The 19,402-nt window shown below is 34.3% G+C and overlaps 1 protein-coding gene across 1 annotated transcript in view; it reads right to left on the bottom strand.

Annotated features, from left to right (window-relative positions):
* The window catches only part of LOC149423993 (uncharacterized), a 238,977-nt gene extending 223,476 nt beyond the window's left edge, over positions 1–15,501 (bottom strand). The window contains exon 1 of the mRNA XM_089631109.1: positions 14,740–15,501. The gene's annotated coding sequence lies outside the window, so the exon portion shown is untranslated. The remainder of the gene's footprint in view (positions 1–14,739) is intronic.
* Between the last annotated feature and the right edge of the window lie 3,901 nt (positions 15,502–19,402).

Raw genomic sequence — 19,402 nt, forward strand, 5'->3', positions numbered from 1 at the left:
ACGTATTGTTCGGTAATGACGCTAAATTTATGTTAAAAGTTGCGAATATAAGTGGTTGGGTGTTGGATGGCTGACCAACGATCCGATGGCAAAGTTTGTACATGATGTAGGTAAATCTCCGTATTTTTTTATAGTGAATACCTCACAAGAGTCCCAACTGCTCCCGTCTGGAGCCAGTGAGACTATGGCATCCCCAATTGGGGGATGTTGTGAGGCTGAAGGTAAGTGGGGAAGGGAAAGAGGAAGGTGGGGAAGTACCTGGCTATTCAGATCTAGTCACTAAACACGGCTAAAGCCATTTGGAGCAACGTTTCAATTCTGAATGGTGGTCTTACACCAGGGCGATACTGGTAGTATCTTCCACTCTGGAACGTGCCGCAAATATACTATATATTATTTTAATTAATTTTAATTAATTAATTGTGAAATAACACAAATTAATCAAATAAAATTTATTTGCGCACGCCGGGTTCGAACCCGCGACCTTCGGAATGGCAGTCCAATGCGTTACCACTGGACTATGCCGGCCGTCAAATAAACGTATTGTTCAGTAATGACGCTAAATTTATGTTAAAAGTTGCGAATATAAGTGGTTGGGTGTTGGATGGCTGACCAACGATCCAATAGCAAAGTTTGTACATGATGTAGGTAAATCTCCGTATTGTTCGGTAATGACGCTACATTTATGTTAAAAGTTGCGAATATAAGTGGTGGGGTTTTGGATGGCTGACCAACAATCCAAAAAAAAAATTCAACAAGAAAAATATTATACGGTAGGTATTTATCATAATGAAGGGGTTTTAAAACAGTGTTAAACATCAAACTAGCATAATACAAGCGAACTTTCTCGACTTATTTCAGTAACAAGATTTGGTATTTTTACAACATCGAAATTAACATAGAATTCTGAAAATATCGCGTATTATTAATTTGGTAATGTTATTTGTGCGAATACAGACAAAGTCGAGTCGGTGGGTACTAATACACGTAAGGTTTATTTTTTGGCGGTTGTGGAAAATTGTGTAGAGGTAGGTAAAATTACAGTAATTAAATTATTGCTCTTTATAATTTATTATTTATCCCTTCATTACTCTAGCGCTTAAAAGTATTTTTATAATCTTCGCAACTTTCCATTCTGCTAAACTACTAACTTTGGCATTAAGTGTACCAACCTACATTTTTGTCCATAAACAGGGAGTTTGTATATTAAAATATGATTTCATAAAGAGTTGTTAATTCAAATGAACCAAGCAGGAAACGGTAAGAAATTCGTTAGAATGAAGTGAATGATTGGAAAATTATGCGTAAAACCGCAATATAATTATTGATGTCGTACATAACATGATTTGTAGCATTATGTATGTCAAATTTCTTTTGGTTTGTGTTTAATGACTTTCTTACCAGTACGCTAACCAACTGTCGTTAGATAATTCAAATAATATTTTTGCATGACATCAACATGTTTTAGAAAGTGATTAGGTATGTAAAAAACGTACGAGTGGGTTATACGTACAGCGAAGTTTGAATACAACGATAGTCTGCGGTGTTTTGCCGTCGCGCGTCGCCCACGTCCACTTTAATGTTAAAGGTTCGTCGATATTATTTCTCGAATGTAAATCAAACAACCTTTGAAGCGAAACATTTTGCGAAATAAAGTTCTAATATTTTAAATATTATGTTAAGTTGCATGGAAGAGATTTACGAGTCTACTTTTTGCAAATAAATTTAAATATCAGAGTTTTAGATTTCTCAGCTCGTGCTTGTAGTATAATATTGGTTCCGGGTTATCGTGCTATTAAATCATTAAATGAGTCTAAAAAAATATGACGAAACTTTTTCTTCTGCATAAAGTCTAAGACATATTACGCTATACGCATAACACATAATTTGGGCGTGACCTATACTCTTATAAGTTGAGGTGTCACACTATGCTATAATCTTCCTCAGGAGAGGGGGTCAGATCAACTGGGGAACTGCGGCGGAATATTATTTCCTTATATGGGATTATTATCTGGGATCGGTCACCTAGCCAGATGACAGCCACGTGATCCCCTCTCCTTCTACGGCAGGAGAGGGGGTCGCATAATTTTCAAATAGTCCGGCTAGCAGATCACGGCGCATATAGTCGCTACGCCCAAACTTATAACACATCATCTGTCAGGTGTGACATACCGGTATTCTGTATGGGATTGTATTGAGAGAGATATAGAGTTATATAAAACGCTTTGATCGGTATATCGTAATCTGTCACCCCCTTAAACATGTAATTAAATTATCAGTTTCATAATATAGATTAATAAGTATCGTCAAATTAAATAGAATAGCTTTATACTTTAAGGGAATATTCGTTTTGTGGACTGCTAAATTCCACAAAAACGGCTCTAAAAATTATCCCAGTTTAATAAATATTATCATATTACTATGTACCTATATAATAAATGTTTGAATCTAGGTTCCATTCATACCTTAATGGGGCCATTTTCAGGATTCAATCAAAATATCACGGAGCGCAGGCTACTATCTAGTCTAGGACGTCTAGGTAATTGTGATACATACCAATGCTTCAAATGAGCGCAGGCTAGTATCTAGTCTAGATAATTGAGATACATACCAATGCTTCAAATGAGCACAGGCTACTATCTAGTCTAGGCAATTGTGATACATACCAATGCTTCAAATGACAACAGGCTACTATCTAGTCTAGGTAACTGTGATACATACTAATGTTTCAAATGACAACAGGCTACTATCTAGTTTAGGTAATTGTGATACATACCAATGCTTCAAATGACAACAGCCTACTATCTAGTCTAGGTAACTGTGATACATACTAATGTTTCAAATGACAACAGGCTACTATCTAGTTTAGGTAATTGTGATACATACCAATGCTTCAAATGACAACAGGCTACTATCTAGTCTAGGTAATTGTGATACATACCAATGCTTCAAATGACAACAGGCTGCTATCTAGTTTAGGTAATTGTGATACATACCAATGCTTCAAATGACAACAGGCTACTATCTAGTCTAGGTAATTGTGATACATACCAATGCTTCAAATGAGCACAGGCTACTATCTAGTCTAGGCAATTGTGATACATACCAATGCTTCAAATGACAACAGGCTACTATCTAGTCTAGGTAACTGTGATACATACTAATGTTTCAAATGACAACAGGCTACTATCTAGTTTAGGTAATTGTGATACATACCAATGCTTCAAATGACAACAGCCTACTATCTAGTCTAGGTAACTGTGATACATACTAATGTTTCAAATGACAACAGGCTACTATCTAGTTTAGGTAATTGTGATACATACCAATGCTTCAAATGACAACAGGCTACTATCTAGTCTAGGTAATTGTGATACATACCAATGCTTCAAATGACAACAGGCTGCTATCTAGTTTAGGTAATTGTGATACATACCAATGCTTCAAATGACAACAGGCTACTATCTAGTCTAGGTAATTGTGATACATACCAATGCTTCAAATGAGCACAGGCTACTATCTAGTCTAGGTAATTGTGATACATACTAATGTTTCAAATGAGCACAGGCTAGTATCTAGTCTAGGTAATTGTGATACATACCAATGCTCCAAATGACAACAGGCTACTATCTAGTTTAGGTAATTGTGATACATACCAATGCTTCAAATGACAACAGGCTACTATCTAGTCTAGGTAATTGTGATACATACTAATGTTTCAAATGAGCACAGGCTAGTATCTAGTCTAGGTAATTGTGATACATACCAATGCTCCAAATGACAACAGGCTACTATCTAGTCTAGGTAATTGTGATACATACCAATGCTTCAAATGAGCACAGGCTACTATCTAGTCTAGGTAATTGTGATACATACTAATGTTTCAAATGAGCACAGGCTAGTATCTAGTCTAGGTAATTGTGATACATACCAATGCTCCAAATGACAACAGGCTACTATCTAGTTTAGGTAATTGTGATACATACCAATGCTTCAAATGACAACAGGCTACTATCTAGTCTAGGTAATTGTGATACATACCAATGCTTCAAATGAGCACAGGCTACTATCTAGTCTAGGTAATTGTGATACATACTAATGTTTCAAATGAGCACAGGCTAGTATCTAGTCTAGGTAATTGTGATACATACTAATGTTTCAAATGAGCACAGGCTAGTATCTAGTCTAGGTAATTGTGATACATACCAATGCTTCAAATGAGCACAGGCTACTATCTAGTCTAGGTAATTGTGATACATACTAATGTTTCAAATGAGCACAGGCTAGTATCTAGTCTAGGTAATTGTGATACATACCAATGCTTCAAATGAGCACAGGCTAGTATCTAGTCTAGGTAATTGTGATACATACCAATGCTTCAAATGAGCACAGGCTAGTAATATTTTTAAATAAGGTAGGTTCTATGGGCTAGCTTCGAAAATATTTCACTTTATTAGGTAAATTTTATAAGCATTCTTCTTATCTATTTATGTATATGATTAGTTTGTAGTGATTATCAACAGGTACTATTATCAATGTAATCGAATTATAAAAAAAAACTTTGGTGCATTTTTACATTATAAATCTTTTTTTTCTTCGTGCCTAAGCAGTATTATTATCTCATATCCGATATTGAGATTGTAACGCGAATTCGAATGCGAATAGCGAGATGAAGATACACAACGCAGCTGCGTTTAAGGACAGATCTTGCGGGCAATTAATTTTGACATCCATTCTGTGTTTGGCAGCCGAATGGGCGTGGGTGGGTGCGAGGGCGGGGGCTCGTACGTACACCCCGGAGCCCGGGGCCCGGAGCATCAGGGCGGGTGGGGCGGTGGGGTGGGTTGGGTGGCTCGGTTAAGGGCGGATGGCGCTACGGAGTAACCGCGGACTTGAAATTGGATATCCAATTCTCGAGTGGATAAAATGGAGATTTCGAGGGTGAAGTCTGTTATACAAGACACGTATTTATGAAATGGAAGAGGCCATCTTAGGTAAGCACTGCCGCAAGGTAATGCTAAATTTTTCACGCGGTAAAAAACATTAAAAAATAAAAGAGAAAATATTTTTTTCTTCACATTAGTATATGTGTAATTGTAGGTACTATTTACTACCTATCAATGAGGTTTATCTATCTATACATACAGTTGACAGTTCCGTTGTGACCCATCCCTCTTCCAAATGAACGACGTATGAAAATAAAAGAAAAGTTAAATCAAAGCTCTGAGTTAGAATACCATAAGCAATGATCTAATATCAAAACAAAATATTCTTAGTTAACTGTATGCAAGAGCAGAACTGTGAGCTCTGTCATCACAGTTCAGTAATTATCTTTTAGCGCCCCCCCTGACCATTTCATACTTACACGTACCTCAAGTTTGTAATCTTCTCCGTAACATATATAATATACTAATGGACCCGGGCAGACGTTGTCCTGCCACAGACCGCCTTCTATGTAGTTGTACCTATCGGGTTCAAAACTCTCCTATATTTCAAGCTGGAACCAACCAAACAACCAAACACGTTCACAAAATTTCATTGAAATCGATTGGGCAGTTTCTGAGATTAGAGTGTACGAACACAGTGACACGTGATTTTTATATATTAAGATTAGTGTATAACCGTTTTATGATTAACATGAAGAAAGATTTTGAAACGCATTTAAAAGTTAAATTGATATTTGTAAAAAAACAAAGCAAAAATATGAGTCCATATTTTTCAATTAGTGATAAGATTTTGAAAAGAAAATGTTGAAACTGGAAGCTGGGTTGTTAAACTGGTATGAGCATAAAATGTAAGAATGTTAACAAGTTATATTGATTTGTCAATGGTAGTTAGTTGATGAAATTTAAATTGATAAGTGAGAAGTTTAATGATTATTGTGTTACAAATAAGGTAAACATTTAACATGAATAATTTATTAGCCCATTGGAGAACCGCGTTACAGCATGATATTTGTCATACGTAACATTCCGACTTCTGACTCGCTACAAGTACCAGAAATATGTTTATTTAGTTTGCTGATTAATTATTGGCAATGATTGGAAGTGTATTGAGTTACTTACAAGGAACACCAGCAGGTACTAAAAGCAGACAAGTGCCTGAGGAATTATGCTACTAATAAGCAATAAGTATAAGATAGGCACTATTATGTAGGTTGATGAGATAAACCTACTTACAAGAGACCTAATGATTCTAATGAATAAAGACCGATATAATAAGCGCCCTTGAAGTGATTTTTCACGAAAACGGCGCAATATAAATTAGCCAAATATTATTACAATAAAACAATTCGAAAAGACATTCACAAACCTGTTTAACAAATAAGGTGAAATTTACCTTCTACATATTCAAATCATAAATGGAACCTTAACTATAAATCAGAAATCTAACACGAACAAGATGGCGTCATAAATTAGCACAGTATTTTTCATGCCGAATTTCTATGCCAACGTACCGGGTTTCAACTCTCAGTCATTTCGATCATGAGCTTAAAAAATATACTTGTTATAAAATATTGGTTTCTCAATAGATTGTTCAATAAACTTCTAAATTAAAATGTAATTGTGGTACATATAGCGCACACAACTACTACAATGCAAGCGGACAAGAACATAAGTTGGGTTTTTCAAGGTTATTCATCTAAATTTGAATTTTTCAATAGAGCGGAATGATATATTTTCAGAGATGATTCAATCGCCTGCTAAAACATGTGCTTTTATTTGTTTTATAAGCAATAATTTGATTCCGTCACATCTGCAAATAATTCGGTTAAAAGTGCCAACGGAGCTCATAAATATTTATTTTAGTCTAGTGCTCACATGAATTATGTTCATTTTGAAGCGATGAAGTAGTTAAGCAAAAGGAATACATTATCAACTATCATCGAAAGCGAAAATGAAGTTGATTTATTTAATTTACATATTTAAAAAGTTTTCTACGTTAACAGGTAATTTATTATAAATACAGCATGTTATGAAAAGAGAAACAGGAAAATATATCAGGTAAGAGGGTTACTAGCCTTGGTTATTTTTAAAAATTATTAATCGTGACCTAAATTCACACAATTAATTAGTATTTTCCTAGAAATTTCTCAGTAAGAAAAAGTTGAATGATGCATTGTATTTGTAAACTAATAAGGTACATCCGCTTACTCAACTTTACTCTTGAGAAGTAAACTAATATCAAACGTATATTACTCATCACTTCCTAGGGAAAGGGTATAATCATACACATGCCAATATTTCATTTGCGAGGAATATAATCATACCTCTTAAGAGGTGGCCTAAACTAAAAATAGGGTATCTATCTATAAGACTTTCATCTACTAATATTTACATTAGCACCACGTGCGCTCGGATGCATGGATATTGGCCGTGTAATAACCCCAATTGGTCTTTGAAATGTCGCGTGTGTTGTTCACGATACTGGCACATATAGGCTTCACAACAAATATGTAATTACAGGTATGAGACAACAAATCTGGTCCACGGTGTCAAAAGCAGCATGCGATTTAAACATAAAACTTAATTACAATTGTATGCAATTGGGGCGTGCGTTTTGCACCTTGGAACATTCTCTGAAACTGCACCTGAACAACCATTGATATATTTGTTGTAAGTTTCCCAAAACTCGTATTATCTGAAGCGTCCTCAATTATTATTAGAACCTGAATGTTTGGGTACACTTCCAACTCCTATTATCAAACTATTCGTGTTAATTGGCACTGAATCAAAAGATCGAGAACCAGCATACCAAGTCTGAACCAATTTCGGAAGATCATATTATCTTTTTCAGTTTGGTGTTTGTTTTGTAGGTAGTCCGTGTTGTTAGTTCAGGAATCGAAAACCGTATCGACAGTCACCAGAGATAAGGTATTATCCATTGGTCGCACCTGGTGTTGAACCGTTTGCAGCGGAGAAACTAGATCAACGGTCATATCGATTACGCGCACCAATTTATCCCGGTTCGATATACTTAAATTTCAATACTATCAAAATAATGACGGATTAAAGTATACAGTTTGATGTTAAATTTCACCTCTCAACTAACACAAAGTAGTTAACAGTGGCATGACAAGCATTCCCGGGTTGAATTCCTTCTACATCCATCATTACGATTATAAGCCAAAAATGTTTTTTGTGTAGTGAAGGAGGAGTTAGCAATCAGAGGATTGATTTAGTGTACTGCCAAAAAACTATCTAGAACACTATTTATAGATATTTTTCTTATAAAACAGGAATTGGAAAAGTAAACATTTCTGGTAAGAATTTACTATCGTACTAACGACGAAAACTACCGATTCCAACTGGTACCTACCTACATTATTAGGTGCTTAGCTTACATTGACAATTTTTCAAATTATGTTGTTGGCAAGACGATTGATTGAGGACATCGGTGACTGTCACTAAATATTTCAGAAGAATGTGCAAGTGACCATTAGATTCACTGAAACATCAAAACACCCAAGACCGTGTGACCATTAGATTCATTAAAACATCAAAACACTCAAGACCGTGTGACCATTAGATTCATTGAAACATCAAAACACTCAAGACCGTGTGACCATTAGATTCATTGAAACATCAAAACACTCAAGACCGTGTGACCATTAGATTCATTGAAACATCAATACAAGACCGTGTGACCATTAGATTCATTGAAACATCAAAACACTCAAGACCGTGTGACCATTAGATTCATTGAAACATCAAAACACCCAAGACCGTGTGACCATTAGATTCATTGAAACATCAAAACACCCAAGACCGCGTGGCCATTAGATTCATTGAAACATCAAAACTTCCAAGACCGTGTGAACATTAGATTCGATTTTAATTGCCCATGATTCTGAATCGTTTTATTGTTTCGTGTTCCAAAGTTCTACAATTACGTAGGTATCGTATATTATCTTACATGCACTACCCTGACTTATTCTACCTTTTCCCATGTGTATAATCATCTCTGTAGGTACTGGGTACTTATATAGTCTACATAGCCAGACTAATATTTACCTTCGATTGCTCAAGGTGCTTGAACTGTATTTGCGATAAGGACCGGCTTATCAGTAAAGGTGTAAATAATACGCATTGTTCATTGTGACTTAATATTTCTCCGAAAATGATGATGCAAAGCTTTTCATTGTGTTTTTTTAACACAGACACGTACTGGTTTTATCAATGCGTGTTTGTCGAGTTATCGCCAGATAAACTCATTAATATAGATACAAAAGTGAGACCCTATCATTCTTACAAATATCAAAAAGGGTGTACATTAAAAAAACGTAAGATGACATGAAAAAATGTTTTAATTTATTGATATAAAGATTAATACCTACGAGTTTCGTCGGTTATTTTCAACTTTTTAAATAATTGAAAAATATGCAAAAAAAAACGAATATAAGTCCCATAAGTCATGATAGAAAAGTCTTTGCGAGGTGAAAAGATTTGCATTGTCTTTTAAATCATCTACAGAATATCTGTGCAAATTTAATTCAGTCAGAACTCATCGTTCGAGACACACAATAGCTTTATAGTTAAGATAATATTAATGACTGAGCTCCTTCCTTCATTCGAAACGTCAGTAAGTCAATTATAATTTGCAGCATTTTCATTTATAAATAGCAAACTCGATTACCCACGTTGAATTAAATTTCTAGTAAAGTATGCGTGTACCAAGCAATCATACTCGTTTCAGACAGCATTAGCAGACATTTTTCCGAAAGAATTTCAATCGAGAAGACCGAGGACGCCATCTTTGAATGATAATGACACGTCGTGCATTTTTATTAAAGTCGTAATCCGATATAATTGAATGCAAGACATCAGAGGGGCGATCGCTACAGATGTAAACCATTGATTGCAGAGTAAGAGGAAATAAACCCGTTGTGTTATTGTTATTGCGGTGGATACGAAAGCAATCTAACTGAGAAACGTTTCGAAACTGGACTCGGCCCCTTCCCGGATTGATTGCTTAAAATAATACCCTAACAAAGAGTAAAAATCCAGTTCGTTAAACGACGTTAACGTTAACTCAGTTTAATACGTTTAATATGGCCAGCTAAGTTTAGAAAAATGTTCAATACTTCAAGTTAAGGAAGCCAAAAGTCTTGCAGTTTTTGTGGGTTATATCTCAATGTTATGAAGTCCAGATATTAAGTGCGTAGGTAATCGAATATATTTACGGTAGTTTTAGAATAGATTTACACTAGATATAAAAAGTTAAATTTTATATATAAATAAAACAGACTTAAAAAAATAGATAATACATATTGTTATAATATACATACAAAGTACGCACTTAAAACATTCAAATTTGACGGCCGGCATAGTCCAGTGGTAACGCATTGGACTGCCATTCCGAAGGTCGCGGGTTCGAACCCGGCGTGCGCAAATAAATTTTATTTGATTAATTTGTGTTATTTCACAATTAATTAATTAAAATAATATATAGTATATTTGCGGCACGTTCCAGAGTGGAAGATACTACCAGTATCGCCCTGGTGTAAGACCACCATTCAGAATTGAAACGTTGCTCCAAATGGCTTTAGCCGTGTTTAGTGACTAGATCTGAATAGCCAGGTACTTCCCCACCTTCCTCTTTCCCTTCCCCACTTACCTTCAGCCTCACAACATCCCCCAATTGGGGATGCCATAGTCTCACTGGCTCCAGACGGGAGCAGTTGGGACTCTTGTGAGGTATTCACTATGAAAAAAATATATATATATATAATATTTATTAGAAACGAAAGTATTAACGGTCTCAAATCTAATCTAAGTTGAGGACGGCCTGAACCATTTTGTTAATGCGTTGGTTCTATTCTACAACATCCATTGTAAAAGTCTTAGCTTTATACTGCGCAGATGGAAACCGGAAATTATGAGAATTGGTTATTTCGCGATATGAGCTATTTCTGTCACGAGTGCAATTTAAACAAAAAAACCTTTAACTAATTATTATAAGCAATAATTAGTCGCTTGAAATATCCATGCAAATTGAAAATATCTCTCGAGTCAAAAACGAAAAGCTTATAGACTTAATGCCGAACTTTTTCGTATTCCTTCGAAAAACGCCTCTCCTCTACTTGATTTCCCATTTGGCGAAAATTGGTCTCTTTGTATTGCCTAAGTTGGATAATGGGGTTAATGTATATTGCGGAACGTTAATTCTTCCCAAGTACCCCGCCCCAACGAAAATGAACATAAAATTCGACATGCGTTCCTTTTCAAAGGGCTTTGTAATTATTATTTTTTGTTTGAAATTCGATTGTGCCATTAAACTCTTGACATTTTGTTCTTTTAAATGTATATCGAATAACTAACTCCCCGCTGTTCGTCATACCCGTATTATTGTTTATTTCTTTCTGACGTAATTCATGCAGAATTACTACAAAAGAGAAAAATAACGATTATTGTACTTCGATTAAACCATCAAATTAATACTGGTCCGGTAATAACATCATTGTCCAATACCGGATAAAATAAATGTATCCACAAAGAATTCCGAAATTGGAGACGATGAGAAAGATTTCTTTCAATTTCAATCTCCTGTTTTGGTTATTTGTTCTCTATTTTGTAAAATATTATTATTACCTCTAGGTAGGGCTTCATTTCAAACAGTGTGTACTTCTTAGATTCTGATTTCTACATTGGCCCAGTTTACAAAACAAACAAATCGCTTGTTTGTACGACACATTATCACCTTATCATTGAAGACATATTTCTAGAAATTTCTGAACCTTTCGTGTAATCTTTACCTGACGAATTCATTTTTGTTTTTCGTGTGTTTATGAATTATTTGTTTACAACTTGTCTATACCTACATTACAACTGGTTTATAACTACATTACAAACGTTTTAAAAATAAAGTTATTAGATCGCAGATCAGTACTTTATTATAATTAATTAGAAAAAGTTCGGCATTAAGTCTAAGCTTGATACTTCGCAGATGGAAACCAGAAATTATGGGAATTGGTTATTTTGCGAAGTGAGTCATTTCTCTCACGAAAAATTTAAACAAAAAAAACTTTAACAAATTATTATAAGCAATAATTATTCGCTTGAAGTATCCATATAAATTGAAAATATCTCTCGAGAAAAAACGAAAAGTTATATTTCAAGCGACTTATTATTAATTATTATTGCTTATAATAATGTGTTATCCTTTGTGCTATGCATAAAAAACCTTGTCTTATAAACCTTAATATCATTAAACAAATTATAATAAAAAAAACCTTTAAAAAATTACAGATTTAACGCCATTTTTATCATATTTTCCACTGGTGTCCATCGCTGGAAGCAATTGTATACTCTGAATTGGAACTAAATATTACGCAGAAGATTTAAAATGTTGTATTTTTAGTTGGACCAACAATCTCTCCTTTTAAGTCAACTGGGTTTAGTCAACATTTCTCAATTGAAAATACCGGATATATTTTCATTCTCAATTATTACAAATTGCCTAATCACAATAACTAATAAGGCCCTTAATGGTCAGCTAAGCAAGGTCGCTAATCTTTAAAATGAATTGTTTAAATTCTCTCATGAATAATTTTTACGACGCAGGAAAAGTAAAAAGTTAATTTATTTATTTTAGACGAAGAAAGAGGGACAACCCAAGGACTACAGAATACAGTGACTATACTGTAACGTCTGCTTCCATTTTCCTCTTTTATTACTATTTTTACGACTCGTGGAAACTGCTATCTTAAACGTTCAATTATAATGGCGGACGCGGTTGCGGGTAGTTGTAAAACATAATGTTAGTCAACCGGTTAACACGGCGATTGTGCCGATCCTGCACGACCTCCCATCAGTATTATTTTGAAAAAGGAATGTCATAATACGGAATACTGTGATGATTATGAAGCATTGTTCGTTCGTTTAACGGGCAGTAGTGATGTCATGGCGTGAAATCAAATTCGACAGGAGACGGCGGAAAGCGAACTGCCGCGATTTTACGACCGCCTACGAGGAAATTTCAAGCCAAACGCCGAGTTACCGGTTTCACATAATAAATAACAGAATAGATTTTAAAATGTAAGTAAAGTCCATAAAATATTAAATTTAAATTCTTATCTATTTATCCATAAAAAAACATGTTTAAAACATCAAACAGCGATACAAAACTAACACTTTCCAACACAATATATCGACTAATTTATTTTATTGGTTACTACAACTAATTTGGTTGACGTAGTATTTACACAAGATTCGATCATTTTAGTGGAAATCGTTTAATGAAAATGCAAAGGAAGTACGTAGATGCCTACCTGTCTGTCTGTTGTTTTGGATAAATCTATACAATAAGAAGTTAATTGCCACTAAATTGTACATTTTTCTTTAAAAATAAAAGTAGAAATAATAGATACATAATTTATTTACCCATAGGAACTGGGCAAGAAGACTTGATGAATGGGGTACCTATAATATCTAATAATAGTGATCACAATAGTGCCTAGCCTAGGCACGATTCTATAAAATAGAGCACAGCCAACATTCCGGCAATAATGGCCATATATAACTTGCAACAAAACAAAGAAACTCGATTATTTCAGAACAGGTTCGTTTCCCGTCGGATGCAATATTTATTATTATTACCAACCACACTGTATTTTTTTATCTGAAAAGACCAAGAGAAGTTTTTGCCAAAGATTTATAATTTGTTGATTTTTATTTGCTCCAAGGTTAAATAAAACATCAGCAAAATTAAATAGCGGCGCATTTATAAAATTATTTTAACGCGTATTAAATAAAGCGCGGTGTCGAATTAATTCGATAATTTAAAATACAACCGACCGACCTTTTCGGTGAATTTGAAGGAACGCCCATCTGAAAGGGGTAGCACCTCTACTGCGTGAAATAATTCCAAATTTAAACTTTGCGTTTCGGCGGGAGAAACACACCGCGGGTAGGAACGGATTCCAAGTTTCTCCCGCTATACTTTAACCGTCTGCCGTCTAAAAAGATTACGTTAAAATTAATAAATTAAATCCGTGGTTTAATCTTTAATCCCCCGCTGGGCGAGCCCGCCACGTCCACAACTTTATTTCTCTGGATAAATAAAATCTCGCATAGAGCCAACGGAATATTAATATCTCAAATGTGTCATTTTGTATGAGAAACCCACAATAATTATTATTTAACTGTAATTGGTTATTAATTGCTTTTGTAAATAAATCGGAATAAGCATTACGAAAAACTGGTAATTGTGTTATAAAAAAGGTCAATGTTGAAATTTTTAGCTGCTTTGCAGAAAATTGGCAAGGAGTGAAATTGCGATTTCTAATGCGAAAATGTATAAAAAAACATGACGACTCTTGAGATAAAAAGTGAATAGGTTCTAGAAACGAAACATTTAGAAATACATACCTGAGAATCACTCATTTTTGCTTAATTTTTTTTTTTGTTTTGCGTCTTTGTAAAAGTATTTTTAATTTCTTATATTATTTTTGGTGAATTATTGAAATATGCTGGGTTTATGCGTATTATTTTTTTTACGTCAGGTCGCTTTCCCCATTCGAAGACATTTTTTATTAATTACATAAAAAACCAAATTGAATTAACTAATACTAAGATTGTAAACATACTGTTCTGTTCAATGTTTTGGGAACAAGAATTCCTAGCAGTATATAGTAGTAATAAAGTTATGTCTCATTTGTACACGAAACTTTAACAACAAGACATACATAATGTTAGAGGAAAACAATTTCCACAAGTATTGCGCAATTATAATACTTACAGCTTTTGTGTCAACTCCGGCGGCAGTTTATTCGTCAAAGTCCCAAAGTTTGCTCCATTGAATGGACGATCAACCACGGAATTTCGCCAACACAGTAAAAGTGTCAAAGTTCGGGGAAAACTTGGCTGCCTTCGAGAACCAACCAGTCGATCCAACTATATCTTCAATACAACACAATATCAAAACGAGTTCATCACCATTGCAGTCAGGCGGAAATTATGATTTAGGTATTGCTGCCCAGATATCGAGGTAGGTCACCGCCCAGGTTATCATCTGTTGTTTTACCGGAATAATCAAACTATACAAGTTGTAGCAATGAACAAATTATTATCAAAAACTTCACATCACAGATATATTTCACATGTCCGTGAAAGCGTCGTACTGTCCACGAGAGCAACCAAACAAACGAGGAATAATAATGATTGGATATTTTGTATAGCGCTGTTTTCGTGAGATAATCACCTCAAGGACGCTTGGCAACTTAATTTATACATTTAATCTATTCCTATCACTCAGACTTATAACTTATTACCTTATCAAAACACAGAAAGCACACAAAAAACTTTTGTAATCAACAAAAATACAGCACTTATATTGACACAATGGAGACGTATTTAATTTGTTCGATCAACACTAATTTATTTGCGATATTACTGATATTTATAATAATACGTAGAATCGATTCGCTAACGGAAGAAAACGATCGCGATCTCACGACAAGAGAGAATGATTCAACAAGGTATACACCACCATCCAACGGAAGCCAGCGCTCGACTGAACATTTTCAACTGTTGGCGTGTGGCGCTCCTAGCGGTGCTCTTGCAAACCTACTAGACAGAGAGGGAAAATATTTGCATCGCGATGAAAAGAGACGGGATGAGATCAACATTCTTCAAAATGCGAGACTAATTCCGAACGATTAGATAGGTATCAAATGTATGAACAACAAAAAACAAAGTTATCAAAATTGTGTTATTCTGAAATTGCAAATAATATCAATAAAATTATTTACAATGAAATGCCTCCATTCTAAGTTAGTAGTAAGATTCAAAATTTGATAGATGTTGTCAACACAGAGAGAATAGACAAAATTTTTGTAGGAAAATTATAAAGAGCGTGTCTCCTACATCGAGGTATATACTCGTATAACTCAATGGTTTCCTACAAATTCATTGCCTGAGCGCATAGCGAAGTCCTGTTTTAACTTGATCGTTTAACATTTCGTCCGTCTGTTAATTTGTTGGTACGTTCCGTTTTTAGATGATGAGTATCAAGAGTCAGAATAATAGAAGAGTATGTATGAATGTGAATGAGGCAATGAGTGTGTGCCAAGACCTACAACAGCGGGAAACAGCGTGATGGTTATTTAGGTAGTTGAAATTTGAATACTATCCATCTTCCATGAAGCGTTGGCTTGTGGTTGTAACAGTGTATAGGTATAGTACATTATTTTAGTTATTTATAAGTAATTAATAATACTATAGTAATAATAATAATATTTGGAAGACTTGTATATCGCCGTTTTTGTGCATAATCACCTCAAGGGCGCTGTACAAATATATACCTAATACGTTTCTACAAATGTACACATGTTATTATTCCTATTTACTTATATTTTGTACAGGCAGATAATATACAGTATAATACTTATCTGGTAGGTCACTTGAGATTTACACTGTTTATAATATTATAGGCAAATGTAAAAATGTTATATTACATGTTCGTAAATGTGATAGATACAAATGTAAAGGTTTTATAACCAAGCATAATTAAATACCTACCTCTTAATAAATCTTATCATATCGGAGGAAATATTGGCTTTGATTTACAGAGAAAATTAGAAACGGACATTATTTTTATGGAAACCTACGTTTTTGGACCGGAGGTCTATTCCTGTTCACATTATCTACTAGTATAGAATGATTCATATTAATTACCCTTATCAAACCCTAATGAAAAATTGTGTTCTTAAAAATTCTATTTGGCATTGCGTGTAAAAACTTGATGTCTAATTGTTTTATTTATATTTTTTTGTATTACTTACTGTGTGTCCATTTACAATATACATATTTTTAGATACATTCCTTAACTTCAAGCCATTGATGGTTGTAATTAGTGAATGCTTTAACTATAATGCATCTATTTCCAAATGTCTTATTCGACCGAGGATTAAACCTTCCTACCCAGGAACTGGAGTCCACAACTCTACAAACCTCGCCAAATGCCGATCGGGTAGGACCGACATAAGTTTTTAATCGTGACAAAAAGTTTCTTAAAGGTTAGTAGGTACCAGAAACCTGCTTATTACTTACTTAAAATCAAACTTTGAAAAATTGAGAAGGCCATAAATGTGTTAATTATATACACAGAATACTCGTAGAACTTTTCCCTTCGCGGGCGCAATTGGAGCAGTCCGCTCCGGGTGCCGAATTACTGAGGCGCTAATTATGCCTAACACCTAACAGTCCTAACTCATCTCCCTTGAGATTATTTTTTTTTATAAAAACTATAAAATACAAATCATCCGAATATTATTGATTACAGTATATTTAGGCGTTTATTGGTTTTGACAAGGAGCGCCAAAATTTTCCGTGGGCCAGGCGACCTTTGACGTTGGTTCACGGCCGGCCCTGATTATCAAACTGTTAGTAGCAGAACTTGCTTATAAATACTTAAACTGTTTTTTTTTATAAATTGAATAATTCTATGTATAATAATAATAATAATTTTAATTCAATAGAATATATAAATAAAAAAACTTTAAAAAGAGTTCTACCTAAAATATAAAAAAAATCTATCAAGCTTTACGTTGTTTAATAGAACTTTCCACATGGGTAATGGGTATGAACATTGGATCGGATCCATCCATTTAATATGTAACAAGTCCGTATTTGGTAATAATATATTTACATATGTAACTATTACGTATTTGGTAATAATTAATAATTGATGGAACCTTAATTCGTAACAAAGAATCCATCGTGATTTTGTATTTATACACGATTTTAATTGTGCTCAAGTACAAACCGTGTTATTATCAGATTTAGTATGTGGAGTCAAAGCTCGCCATTAGAGTGGTGTAATATATTTCATTCGGAATGAAACTACCTCCTTAGACCTCTTCCATATTTCTTTCCTTTCTCTGTCTGTAAGGTATAATTAAGTGTTCCCGAAATGGTTCAACGAAATCCTTAAATTTGTTTTTAACACGTAAATTCCCGTGGGAATGGGCATTTCAGGGGCTTGATTCTTGAAGCTAACTGAATTTTTATTAAAGTTAGTTTTTTAAATGATGGTTCGTTCACATTAAAACTGTATATCGCTTGTGTAGTTGTTTCTTTATTTGCAATTCTACAATCTCCATCACGTTTAAACAGTTAAAAATAGTAATACCAAAAATTAAAGCCTTATGTCAATACGATGCAGACAAAATCCAACGGACAAAATATGAATCCGAGAGTCGGTTGACAAAAGCCGTTACTTTTAGAGCGGCCTCCAAGATGTCGGATTGTCGGAAGTGTCGTTTCTTATGCAAAATAACTTGCTTATCAATTATTTTGGGTGAACTAACAAAGTACTTAAAACTGAAATAAATCGTAAACACAATCTATAGACTTAAATTATTCAGCTAAGGTGCGATCAATTGATCCCGTTCTCTTTTTAGTGTCAAAAAGTACACGCTGACAGATAGTGTATTTTCAAGCTGATGTTTCAATTCAACATTGTCAATTTATTAGTATTTTTAAATTTACCTAGCCGTCTGACGATTATTAATGTAAATTCGTAGAAAGATGAGCCAGTGTTGCCAGTGCATATCGATTCTGATTTATTGCGTTATCAATATCGATCTGGATATCAATCATTGCGACTGTGCACGGGAAATCGGTATAAAATCATCGGTAGTTACGTCTATCGGTCCGACATTGTAAACATATCGATTTCACTATGTTAGAACCCCTGGGGGTCTCTATCTAGCCAATAACGGATAATAAAAGGTTACCATTTTACTACAGCAAATCTTTAGGTACCAAAAAAAATATTTTATTACTAATTACTATGTTTCTAAGTATTGGGTAGGTACTGATGCAAATAAATTAATTGTAAATAACAATGATCATGGCCACTTTTAAAAGTAAATCGCTGAAATGAAATGCAAATTGGTTCCTACAATTAATGCATACATACCTACAAGTGGCATGTTTGAACATTTATCGGGTACAACGTTTCTTGTAGGTACCCATCATATAGTGTGAATCTATAATAATTCCTTGGTATAGCGGTAAGGTCAATGGACCCGAGTCGCAGTTACAAATTAATTTATTTAATTGCTTCGAAAAAATGAAACGAAACAAATTAAAATATTGTTTCTACATTTGAAGCTCGTCACCGTGTAAAAGACACTATCATTGATATACCACACTTTGAAACGACCCTTTCTAGAAATAATAATTAGAACTATATTTATCAACTGGATCATTTCTTTCTACCTAACAACATTCATTTGCCAAAATTGGCATGGGATAGTTTGACAGGAACATATTATATTATTTTGAAGAAGAATCCTGTGTTTTGTACCTCAACCAGCTACGAACCAAAAATTAATAAGAACCACATGCAATAATTAAAAAAAGTTAAGCTAGCCCATGACGTCATGAGTTATTTT

Source organism: Hesperophylax consimilis, chromosome 4 (genome assembly GCF_061612785.1).
Source record: "Hesperophylax consimilis isolate HC1 chromosome 4, BYU_Hcon_1.0, whole genome shotgun sequence".
NCBI classification, from domain to species: domain Eukaryota; kingdom Metazoa; phylum Arthropoda; class Insecta; order Trichoptera; family Limnephilidae; genus Hesperophylax; species Hesperophylax consimilis.